The sequence below is a fragment of the Heliangelus exortis genome, chromosome 1 (genome assembly GCF_036169615.1).
Source record: "Heliangelus exortis chromosome 1, bHelExo1.hap1, whole genome shotgun sequence".
In the NCBI taxonomy this organism is placed as follows: Eukaryota; Metazoa; Chordata; class Aves; order Apodiformes; family Trochilidae; genus Heliangelus; species Heliangelus exortis.
Genome location: NC_092422.1, coordinates 115837189 through 115849312, shown reverse-complemented (window position 1 = coordinate 115849312; position 12124 = coordinate 115837189). Strand labels below are relative to the sequence as shown.

The 12124-nt window shown below is 44.8% G+C and overlaps 1 long non-coding RNA gene across 1 annotated transcript; it reads left to right on the top strand.

Annotated features, from left to right (window-relative positions):
* The first annotated feature begins 12 nt into the window (after positions 1-12).
* On the top strand, positions 13-2323 carry LOC139803708 (uncharacterized). Its single transcript, XR_011729138.1, has 2 exons — positions 13-755; positions 1495-2323. It is a non-coding gene; the product is annotated as an uncharacterized lncRNA (long non-coding RNA).
* Positions 2324-12124: the final 9801 nt, after the last annotated feature.

The window sequence follows — 12124 nt, the reverse complement described above, 5'->3', positions numbered from 1 at the left end:
ATCAGGCTGCGGCCTTTCAGCCTTGCCACGCTCCCGGGAAGGGTGCAGGAAAGCCCGGGGTAGCCATTTGCCCTCGTTGATCCTGTTAGTAACTCGTGTGGTGGTGAGGAGGCCCGGAGGAGAAAGGGAGAAACAAGTTGTGCACGGAGGATGAGATGGAAAAGGACGTGGGAAATAGCCTGTAAAGAGAAGCAGGGAAGCATGAGGTGGGGTGGTAGAGCAGTGAGAGAAATGTTTACATGTGTGTTCGTGTGAGAGATACTTTCTCCTCAGTTTTACACAGGTTTCTTTACACAGATCCTGTCAGTCAGTGTGCTGCGTGATGGATGCTGTCAGAAAGAGCAAGTGAACAGATTGCCAGTTTCCCCCAAAGAGGAAGATGAAAAGCATAAAGATAAAAGTTATTCTGGGTTACCACAGTAACCAGCTTCTGAAATACTCTGGTTCATGCTCTATTGTGATGAGAGTCAGGGCTGAAGCATGCGTGGCTGAGTCTGCCATGGGGGTTGATAGGGAGGGAGATACAGGACTTCAAAACTGCTAAACTAACAGATATCATTTCCATTCAGAGCATATCAATTTGTATGTGTTTTTCAGGTTATGCTGCTGACCTTTTAAGAGAAACAGCTTCCTCACTGCTCCAGTGAGGAGCCTCTTGGCTAGCCTCTTGGCAGTGTTGTCTGTATCCTCAGCCATGCTGACAACTCAGATGGTCTTGCACTGGAGCACTGTTGTCTGCACTCGTTGTATGCGAGGTCATTACTTGACTGCTTAGAGCCTATCTTGCATCACCCACTTTCCCTTGTGACTGTGATGGTCCCAGAAAGCATGAGACTGATGGCTTCTTGAGTGTGTTTTTTTTTCTTTTTCCATCTGTGTCCACTTGGACAGATCTTGAAAGATGCTGAGTAAAATGTGTTTAAATTGTTGAAGGGTCTTATACAGTTGGTGGGGTGAACTCTTGGGGAGGTATCAGGATCTGACTTCTTTGACCTCCACAGATTATCCTATCCTCACAGAATGGGAAAGGGTACAGTATACAGCCTGGTGCTCAGGATTGTCTACTTCAGTTTGTGGACCCTGACATACTTTCTCCAGGAGCTGTGGACCAATGGAGAAGACTTTGTCCTGTGCCTCCCTTTGATACACTGTTTATTCTGCAGTGATCTGTGAATGTTTAAACTCACATTTGCAACCCTTGCAGCTATGAAGCTTTAGCTTGATGAGGTCTTGCTGCCAGTTGGTCTGGAAACTGACAGCAAGTCCAGAATCAGTTGAGGTATGATTGTGCACAGATACAATGCTCACAGAACTAACTTATCTTGGGTCTGAAAGGAAAGCTGTAAACTGTTACAGCCCTGCCATACTTTGGGGGTGCAATGTTTGCTCTGGTAACTGCAGGCACAGTTTTAGTGAAGTAGGCACCTGCTTTCACTTTTGTGTGTATGTGTAGCTGTGTCCTGAGCCATCCCAGTACTGTTTTTTTTTCCACAGCATGACTCTGGAAATTCTCTCATGGGTTTCCCCTCTCCATACTTTACTGGATGGGACTAAGCAGTTCTCAGCTGCCTGCTGGCTTCAAATAGCATCCTGCTGTGGGTAAATCTCAGGCTCCACGTCTTCCTTTCATCTGTGCCTCATTGGTAAACAGCAGATCTCTCTGTTTCCAACCCCACTGCCTGCTGCAGGGATCTGGCTGCTGGGGCTAGAAAGTTAGAATTTTGTGCAAGGAAGTAAGATGAATGACTCCATTAAATAAACATCACTGCTCTGTTTATTCTTTCAAAAGAACAGATTACAAAAAGCAGAAGATGCATTTTAAATGCATTTAAAATTCTGAGCAAAATAATGCCTTAAATACAATGCTCATGTAACATAAATCACGTGGCTTTTTTTCTATCCTGGCACATGGATAGCAAAAACGTATTATTATATCATTATTTATATGGCACCATATGCTAGGTCTGGAACTTAAAGGCTTGAAATAAATAAGAAAACACCAGCTGCAGATCAGCAATACGCTCCTTTATTGGGAGTCACTGTGTAACTGTGGCTATCATTCCTGCAGTTAAGTTAAAACTTAAATAAATTGTCAGAGAAATAAGATAGCCATTAGAGATTCAGTGCCTGTCTCCTGGGGACACTTTTTCTAACAGCTGTAACGAAGATCTGCTGCTGGTTTTGTCCTGTCTGTGCAGTAACTCATTGCATTCGTCCCTGCAGTATCACACAGTTGTTCAGTAGCAATGGTTGAGCTGTTCACTATAAATAATGTTGGTTAACAATGCAGCCCCTTTTGGGTTAATAAATTATGTTCAAACCACTCCTGAGCCTCTTTGATTGGTTTCTTGCAATTCTGCAGTGAAGAGTTGGAACAAATCACTTTCTACAGTGATTTGAATATTTCTCCTTCTTTTATTGAGCTGTAAAAAATATGTGTATGGATATATACACATATATAAAATAGCCAGATACTGAAAATGCCCATCTGAAACTCCTGTCATCCTATCTGGTACTTGGAAATCAGTAAGATACATGAGATGAAACACATTGGAAAATTAAACATCATTGCTTAGAGGGGCAGAGGGCCCTGGGTGGGCACCGGGCTGGGGAATCCGTCCCCCTCCTTTGGGCCGGAGCCGCTCTCAGGGCTGGGGCTTTCTCGCAGCCAACCTGCTACACAATTCATGGGGTTGCCAGAGCCCAGCTGGTACCTGAGGCCATGGTCTTGCATTGCTGTGGCTCTGAGACTCTCTGGCTGCAGCCAGATGTAGTTAAAGCTTTCTGGCATTCTGGGGAGCAAAGAGCAGGTTTGTGGTGAGGAGCAATGATTTAAAAAAGCCAGGCTGCGGGTAAGTGGCTGTGATCCTTGGAGACATCTCTGCAGATCCAGGGGCTGGCTTGTGACTCGGGGTGGGTTGACCCGACCTAAAGGGTGGGGTAATTGCTCTGCCCAGGGGGCTGGTGAGAAAGCAGACGCCTTAAAATCTGTGAGGAGAGGAGGTGTCAGTGCAGCAGAGCTGTGTGGACAAAGCCAGATCCTCTGTGAGGTTCAGAGGGCTGGCACAGGAGGGGAAGAGGCAACTAGGGATGCTGACTCGCTGTCAGGATGCTCCCGCACCGGCAGCCTTTGGGTGCGGACCCGCTTCCCGCAGTGGCATTGAGGAGGAGACTGGACCACGCTGTCTGCTTTCCTACAGGCAGCTCTGAGAGACCGTGTGCCGGGATCAAGCTGGAGCACGCTAGCAATTCCAGCTTTCCTCTCCAGTGCTGGCTCTTGCTAGTGCTCTGCCCGCATTTCCCACCAGAGAGCAGCAGAGCCTCGTAGCTGCTTGCTCGGGCTTTTGAGTGCATCCTCCAAGATTTCCCTGCAGTGCCTGCCTCTACAAAACCCAGCAGCAAACCTTCTACTTGAGTTCGCAGGCGCAAGTCAGACCTGTCAAGAGAATCGGTGCAGGCAAACAGAAAACGCGGGCTCACAATATCGAGGATTTGGTGCTTTCCCGAAAACTGAGGATAACAGAGAAACTATTGGGAGCACTCTCCAGGTTGTCTTTGTGCTCAGTGCCAAGTGGGAGCGTCTCAAATACAGCTTCACATAGTGGGGAGGAACCTGTAGAAGGTGAAGCAAACCTCTTTCATAGGTGACTGGCATGGACTAGGTAATCCCCTGAGGTCTTCATCAGTCCCATCTTTGGCAATGAAGGAGAGAAACATGATAATAGCTTCTATGCTTGGAAGTATTTGCTTTGGGAACCTGTTTAGACTGATTTAGATTTAACCCTTTCTGCTAAAAATATAGTTTTAGCTATCTCTTTACTGTTCCCTCCTCACTTCAGAATGTTATATGAATATTACCGGTGATAAAAAAAATATGAAAAATGTGAGATGCTGCTTCTTTGCCAGAGTGTCAAAACTAATTAATCTGTGTCTAATTTAGAGGATGCTCTCCAGGAAAACAAGACTTTTTCACCTGCTTGGAATCTTACTGCTTTTCCTTGGGGGTTTAAAAAAGCCACATTTGGATTTATACTAGAAGGTCCTCAGTGATGGGGCAGTTTCTGTCATTCCTTAGTTGTCCCATAATAATTCTTGAAGGTACTATGGTTTTATATTTTCCCTTGGGAAATGCTCGCAGACCTGGAATGCTAAAATCTTTGTGGGAGAAGGCTTCAGTTTGGTCTCACCATCACTTGGTATCGGGGGGAGGGGATGCTCTGTTTTGTCTGAAGTCCACGGTGAGCCTTCACCCCATTCTCTCCCTGTCAACTGTGAAATCCATAAATGAAGGGAGAGTCCAGATGTTCACCTGAGGGAGTGGGGATTATGGAGGATGTTGGGGTTGAGGATAGCAGCTGGGTAGTGGGGAGGCAAAGGTTTTTCCTCTTCACTCCACCGTGTGAATGCTGCCTTATTTGATGTGCTCCTCTCTGTTGTGAACCCAGCTTTTGCCACGAGGCAGGGTGGCAGGCATGGTATGAGACAGGCTTTTGGGAGGCAGACAGGGACAGCAAGACCCCAGGTAACCCTCTCAGTAGGTCCCTCTTGAAGTGAAGAGGCTGTAATCCCCAAATAGTGGTGAGTGACCTCCTGCACCCCAGGGCCTTGTGGCCTGAGTGCCCCCTTCATCCTTCCCCACACCTCCTCATTTGGCCTGCGTGCCAAGTTAATTTAAAATGTGATGCAAAGCACCTCAGCCCTGGGGTCTCCACAGCCTCCCACCACTCATGCTAGGTAGGATCTGTCCTTTTTATTGATGCAAATGATGCTTTGTCTCTGAATTGTAGTTATACATGGGAAAGGTGCAATTAGCTGCTGCAAGGAGCCAGGCCCGTCTGCCTTGCCTTGTTTAACAGAGGCTTTAATTAAAGACCCCCTGATGCTAGAAAGCCACATTAATTATTCATCTGAAAACATTTACATAGAGTCCCCCGTTTACCTTCTTCAATAAATTATCAACTTCACGTCTCCATAATTCATCCAAATGACTAAAAATACATTGTCTCTGCCTCCACCACCTCCCTCCTCACTCTGGCTTTCTCTGTTCCAACTGTGATGGGTTCAGTATCTTAATGTGAAGGTCTCCTATTGCTCTTAAGTAAAACGGTGGATAGAGGAAAAGGGGGAGAGGGAGGGATTTGTCCCTGCACAGGAGTAATGCAGATGGCAGTCATTTTTCTCTTTTTTCTTTCCCACACATCTGGTGTGATCCCAGGGCTTGAAGAAACTCGTTGGCTATTTCTAATGTGGAAAAATCCACTGAGGGGAGGAGAAGAGACATTTTCAGGAGCAAAAGAGGTCCTGAGTTTAGAAAATTCCTATGCTCAGCTGCCGACATCCTGTGTGACCTAGAGCCCAGTAGCTAATCTCCCTGGATCACCTCCATAACCCACTTGTAGACCAGGCCAGAAGCTCCCTATCTGCCTGGTAGAGGGATGCTGCTGTATTAATTATTATCTGTTCCAATATAGGTGTTTTAATGAGGGGGAAAAAAAGCAGACAAGCTTAGGCAGAGAAAGAATTTCTGCAGCAGTTCACAACAAAGATGTCACTGCAGGTGCAACTGAGGGAAAATTCACTGCAAATCGTTTTCTCCAACACATTTCACGTTGTGATAAAGTGAACTGTCACATGAGAGAGTGAAAAAAACCCAGAGGCCTCTGAGAACTTGTTTACATGGAGAGTTAAGACAAATTAGTTTGAGGTGTGAGTTAATGTGCAGAAGTTGCAGTGCATCAAACCTTTGTGTGGGTGCTCTGATACAGAAGGAAAATGGCCTCAGCTCACTAGGATGACAATTAAATAAAAACAAAGCCAGGTCACTTTATCCCCGAATGTCCATGAAGGGCTTAATATGCTTTAATTCATGTGCATTCATTTTTCATATTTGGTTAATTTACCCTAATTTTCATGAATGTTCTAAGCTGCTGGACTTGGACAAATGCAATCTCCACTTCACTCTGAATAATTGCTCTTCTCTGCAGAACCAGAAGTGGTCTAGTGCCTGCAGAAATAGGACCCAATGTGCTTTCCTGGGTTTGGAGGAAAGGAAGGGGTCCAGTGGCTAGGAAGGGGGTGATCTTCTAAGATGGTGAGTGGAAGGGGGTGGAATGGACACTGGCAAGTTTTTTGGAATGTGGTCAAAGAGAGAATTAGAGAATGAACCAGGAAAACAGCACTGATTCCAGAGGAGTTTGCCCACTCACCTTTAAAGACCAGGGTTCAGTGTTTTCAGAGGGAAAGAAAGAGGTTGGTATGATTGGACCTGAGCACACACAGAGTTGGGGTCTAAGAGTAAAAATGGGGTTGAGCTGATTAGAAAAAGTCATTCCCTTACCTGAAACCTTACTATGTTGACTTCTGTTTTTTTTCTCTTCCCTTGCCCTTGTTTCTGTTTTAGAGGGGCTGTCTTGGCTCAGTAGTGATTAGCATGGTGACAAAATCCTTGCCCAGCCATGAGAATGGGCCTAAATCTTGGAGACTGCTCACTTGGAGCTGAGAGATTAGAAACAATTCCCACATCTGATTCCCGAAAGACAGTCCACTGAGGTCTTTTTAAATATGAAGGTGCTAGCTCTGTTTCAAGCTTTTGCTCATAGAATCACAGAAAATTTGGGTTGGAAGGGACCTCTAAAAGTCACGTAGTCCTTGCAGTAAGCAGGGACACCATCAACTAGATCAGATTGCTTAGAGACTCCACTTTAAATATCTCCAGGGATGAGGCTTCAACTACTTCCCTGGGCAACCTTTTCCATTTTTCCACATGGTAAAGAATTTTTTCCTAACATCCAATTAAAATCTACTTTTTTTCTAATTTAAAACCCTTGCCCTTCCATCTCCAGCCTTCCTGTAGGTCCCCTTCAGGTACTGGAAGGTCACAAGTAGGTCTCCCTGGAGCCTTCTCTTCTCCTGGCTGAACAACCTCAGCTCTCTCAGCCTGTCTTCCCAGGAGGGGTTTTGTACCTCTCCTCTGGACCAACTCCATCCGATCCATGTCCTTCCTTTACTGAGGACTCCAGAGCTGGATGCAATACTCCAGGTGAGGTCTTACCAGAGCAAAGTGGCAGAATCACCTCTCATGAGTTGCTGGAGGCTGTTGGGGCACAGGAGGGAAGGACAGCCATGCTCTGCTATTCACCAAATGCATGTTCCTGAAACACATGAGCAATGCTACAGTCCTCACTGTAGAATTAATATAATGGAGAGGAATGTGTATGGGGACTTGTGAAATACACAAATTTAAATACACAGCCAGCAGTACCTGTGGCATAGAGAATAGAGAGGGAGAAACAGGATTGTCAGCTGGAAGAGAAGCTGGCTTTTCAGAGACTGACTTGGAGTAGTACATGCTAGTTTTTTAGCCCTTGCTCAGCTCTTGAATTAGGAGTAGATTTTAGCTTGGTGTGCTGTTAGCTCTTGGCATAACCTCTTCCCATTGACCATTTGCCTCAAGGTTGGAGGTACAGTTTAAGATATGCTGGAAAAGAGCACCCACAGAGGTCATTCTGCTATTCAGAATCTCTAGAGGCTGCTAGGTAGCACTGAACTCAAAGCTTTCTAGCATTCAAATGGAGTCAGATACTTAGGATTAACATTACTTAGATATAAATATAATCTGTTTCTTACGAATCAAATTGTTGTTCAGAATATGTTATTAAAGGATCTGAATTAACATTCCTCTGGATGGAAGGGAAACATCTTTGCGAGCATTAGGAAAAAGCTCCCATGCTTCTTTTTGCTTCCATCTAAGCAAATTGGATTAAGTTTTTTAGCTCTTTATACTGTCTATGGACAGCCCTTAAAAATTGTCCAAGTTGTGGCTTCTGTCCAACTATACATAAGTATCAACCTTTAGATACCTCACCCACAGTCCTGTATTTACTGTCAAGTTTGTGTTGGTCTTGACACACTTTGAAGTAATGATTGGTGCTGTCTCTCCTGGGGCATAGGACAGTATGGAATTGGCTTAAACAGAAGGAAGATCTGGTTAGACATTAAGAAGCCTTTCCTAATGGTGCAGTAATAAAGCACAGGAATTAGTGGCTCGGGGCCTCATCCTGTAGAGAAGTTTGGATGAACACACTGAAATGATCTTGTCTTCTCCCGGAAGGAAAGCAGAAACTATTCTTTGCTGTTTCTTTCAATGTTATTTTCTGTGTTTCTTCTTATGCCCGCAAAGTTTTCTTGCCAGAAATGGCAATAGCAGCATTTTCATTGACACTACACTGTCATTGAGAACCCCACCCCATCCATGAACCAAAGGAACAGGCTAAAATAACAGCATGCCAATGAGAGCATCCTTTCTTTCCAAGCTGGCAAGAGAAAGCCATTTTGGAAGGTGATGTACATCTCCCATAACCCATGCTCCAGCTTCCTTGGTTGAGCCAAATTTTCTTTCTGACTCGTCAAATGGGAGAAGCGTTACCACTGTAATTAGAAACATTAAAGCAATGAAAATAAGTGTACAAGCATAATTAAGGTGCTATTGGTTTACGTCCCCTGCAGGCATTATTTTAAAATATATGACTTTTGGGGTTAATTTAAGCCTCTTCCAAGACATCACTAAAACAAAATAGGAAAGGAATTTCTATCCATATATTCACCAGTAAAACTCCTTAGTTTTCAGTCTCATAACTTGGTTTACACTGGTAAAATTTCCCCATACTGACAAAATTTGGACCTTATTGCTGAATAAACAATGTAGCTTTAAAAGAATAAGTTGGATCTGTACAACAAGAATCAAAGGGGAGCATGAGAGACTTCCCTGGCTCTGCACCAAGCCCTTCATAAAAGAGGAATCAGCTCTGCTGTTCTGGTGTCAGACTTGATGCTATGAAGGTGCCTTCTTTCCTTGTGAAGGAAAGGTACACAGAATGGCTAACAAGGCAGGAAGAGTGTTTCCAGTCTAGATGGGTGGAAAAGGGGAGAGGAAAATCAGGAACATCTAGTAAGTATTGAAGAGCTGCAGTCCTTCCACTCCTCTGTAAGACAGGAGTAGTGCTGCACTATGGAAGAGGTTGAACCCCATTTGTACAACTCATTGGGTTAAGCCTTGGAGAAGTAGGTGTTTAGCTTTGACTTTCTGAGGCTGAGCATCTATAGAAAGTAGCCACAATTTGTCTGCTTGGGAAAGATGGGCTCAGTGTTTTGTGTGCACACATGTGGAGTGGTGGTTTGGATGGTGACAAAGAAGCACACTCGCTGATAAGAAACTGGTTTTTCTTGTCTCCTCACTCTGCCGGAGGAATACTTTATTTTGAGCCTTGTAGTTATGATGGCCAGTTAAGACAAATAAAAGATTCTCAAGGTTACTCATGAGGCAAGGCAAAGTTGTCATACAGTGAGCTGTCAAAGAGTGCCAAGAACGTGCATCTTCTGACCTGGCTGCCATCACAAGAAGGGTAGAGAAAGGGAAGAAAGGGAAAATGGACTGTATTTGAGGTTGATGTTAACTTCCCCAGTAATGGGAGGTCACAGTGTTTGCTGAATATTCTTAGCAGTTTGAGAAGAAGCCTCAAACTTGACAAGCTCTAAAAGGGATTTGAGGTTACAACATGTTCTCATACCTGTCTTCCTCAGTCTCCCCTGTTTTCTTGTTCTGAGGGGATTTTGATTTATCTACTTATGAGATCCCATGCAAATGCTCAGTCTGACTGGTTCAGCACAGAAACATACAGTGCTACATACTGGTGGTGCATATTGGAGGATGTGGCCACTTTGTTTTGGGGATTTGCCTTTCTAGCAGGTTTAACAAGGCCCCCACTAGTATTGTAGGGTCACTGTCCCACTCGAGACTGTTCCAGACTCAGCTGTTGGTGCATGAGCTGGAAGAGCGAGCTCCACAATTGGCATCTCCCACTATCCATGCCCTGACTTAGTCAGCTTCTGTCAATTGCTGACTAAAAACTCATTACACATGTTCCTTCACTCAGATAACCTGGCAAACCAGGTGCTGCTGGGTACTGCTGCAGCTTCCTGGTCCTAGCTGTGCCCTCACAGGTGAAAAGTGCCACCCATCAGGATCTGAATGCCCTGGACTGATGAGATGTGAAGCTTAAGCTGTGGAGGTAGAAAACAGACTTGACTATGAGTTTTCATTAAATTCTTCATGCTAAAAATGGTGAGAGGCAGTACTCTTCCTCTCCAAAACTGACACAGGGAGAGGTTTGGGAATGTAAGCATCATTTTTTGCCTCAGATTTGAGCATGCATGCAAAGATGGGAATTGTGGAGATCACAACTGCCTTTGATGTCTCTAGCTCTGGCTGGGATCTCCAGCCTTAGAGTGAATGTAGCAAGCAGCTCCCTTATCCCAAAGCCTTGACTTTTTAGTGAGGCTTCTGGTCCCCCCAGTTGCCTGACAGGACTGCTGATGTTCCCGGCAGGGGAAGGAAGCACAGGAGAACCCTTATGGTGGGAGACCTCCTGCAGCATCTGTGCAGAGGGTCACAAGCACTGTGACCTCTACTTTGCTTGTGGTTTTGTCCCCTGTTCCTGTGAAGTGTTGCCACAGCTGATGTGCTATCTGTACAGAACAGACTGACAGCTCTTTCCCTCATCTCATGCCCTCCACAGCAGCAAAGGGCTGTGTCTGTCTGCAACAGACATGCAAAAGGACAAGGTGAACGTCACAGGCAGCACCAAGAAAATCCATCTGAAACCCTGCTCCATATGGGGAAGCATAGTTCCAGCTGTTCAGTTTTCAGAGTAAGCTGTCTCTGAATCTGCTGCTACCATGGCCTTCATGCTAGGCGTGCACAGACCCATTAGAGCTGGTGAAGAGGGGGAAAGCAGTGGGAGTAGCATCATCACACTGGTACAAGGTACCTCGTGATGCTACTGCTCTCCATGATTATGCTGTTAACATCCAAGCAGGGTGGAGTTTAATGAGCAAAGGTAGATGAGAAAAGGAAAACAACTGAGACAAATGATGTTTAAATGTGATGGCTCATTAAACAAAACCTCTCTGCTATCTTTCTTTCCTTGATAACAACAAAAGGGACAATGGTCATAAGTAAGAGGTAACTCACTGACAACAGGAAGGATTTATAAAAAGTAACACACTTAATTTAGCAGCTCCAGCACCAATGAGCAGAGATGTTTTGCACCAAGTAACTCAAGTGAAGGGTTTTGCAATGTATTTGGATGAGGCAGAGAGCTCTTTTCAGCCCAAGTTCTTGGAGCTTCTCCTTTGAATATCAAGGGCCAGTCCTGCTTTCCTGCACATCCAAACTCCTGCTGTCTCCAGAAGATGCTTTGGAATACACAAGTCAGTGCAGTGTGGGCTATGGGTCTCATACTAATGCATTCACAGTCCAGTCTGGCCTGGCTTACTGAATACTTGCTTGTGGGGCTTTGATCCTAACCAGGTCCTGTAGTTTTTACTGAACTGTAGGCCACAACAGATTTTGAAAATTTATCCTAATCAAGCCCCCTCCGAAAGGCAGGTGTCCTTTCTGCCAGCTGTATAAGCTGTTCCCAAAGCATCTGAGTGGTGGTGGCTCGGCACCCCCTAAACTGAGCAATGATTTCAGTGTTTCATTGTATTATCCACCAGCGAGGACAGGACAGATCCAGACAGATTATTTTCTCCCTCTTTGCCAAAGCCTTCATATCGATTTTGTAATAGACTGCCTTTCAGCTTTCCAACAACATGTGAGAGAAGATCTCCATAATGTCTGCCTGTCTTACAAGGCAAATGCCTACTCTGCATTTGTATAAATCATAACACTGGGTGTGATCTTCTGCCTGAAAAAATGTTGCAATCTATTATATTGGAGTTTCTATTGTGTTATTTATGAGAATGCTATAAGCAATAGTCTTCAGACATAAAGTACCTTATTGCCTAGGAGCTTCTACCAGTAAGCTCTTGAGCTGAGATTGTGGCCCTGCAATCCAGCAAGAGTGGAGGATGGGGCCCTGGACTTCTTTGCCAATTCAGAATTTGTCAGGAGTGAGAAAGACTGAGTACATTATTGCCTCCAATCTTAGGACATCTTGGACGTCAAGAGAATAATATCTTAACTTCTCTTTTCTTGTTTTCTGCATGGGAAACCTAGCTTTATCAGAAACTACCTTGTCCAGGACAGGAAAATGTATCCCCTTGGATGCTGTAGAAGGTATGC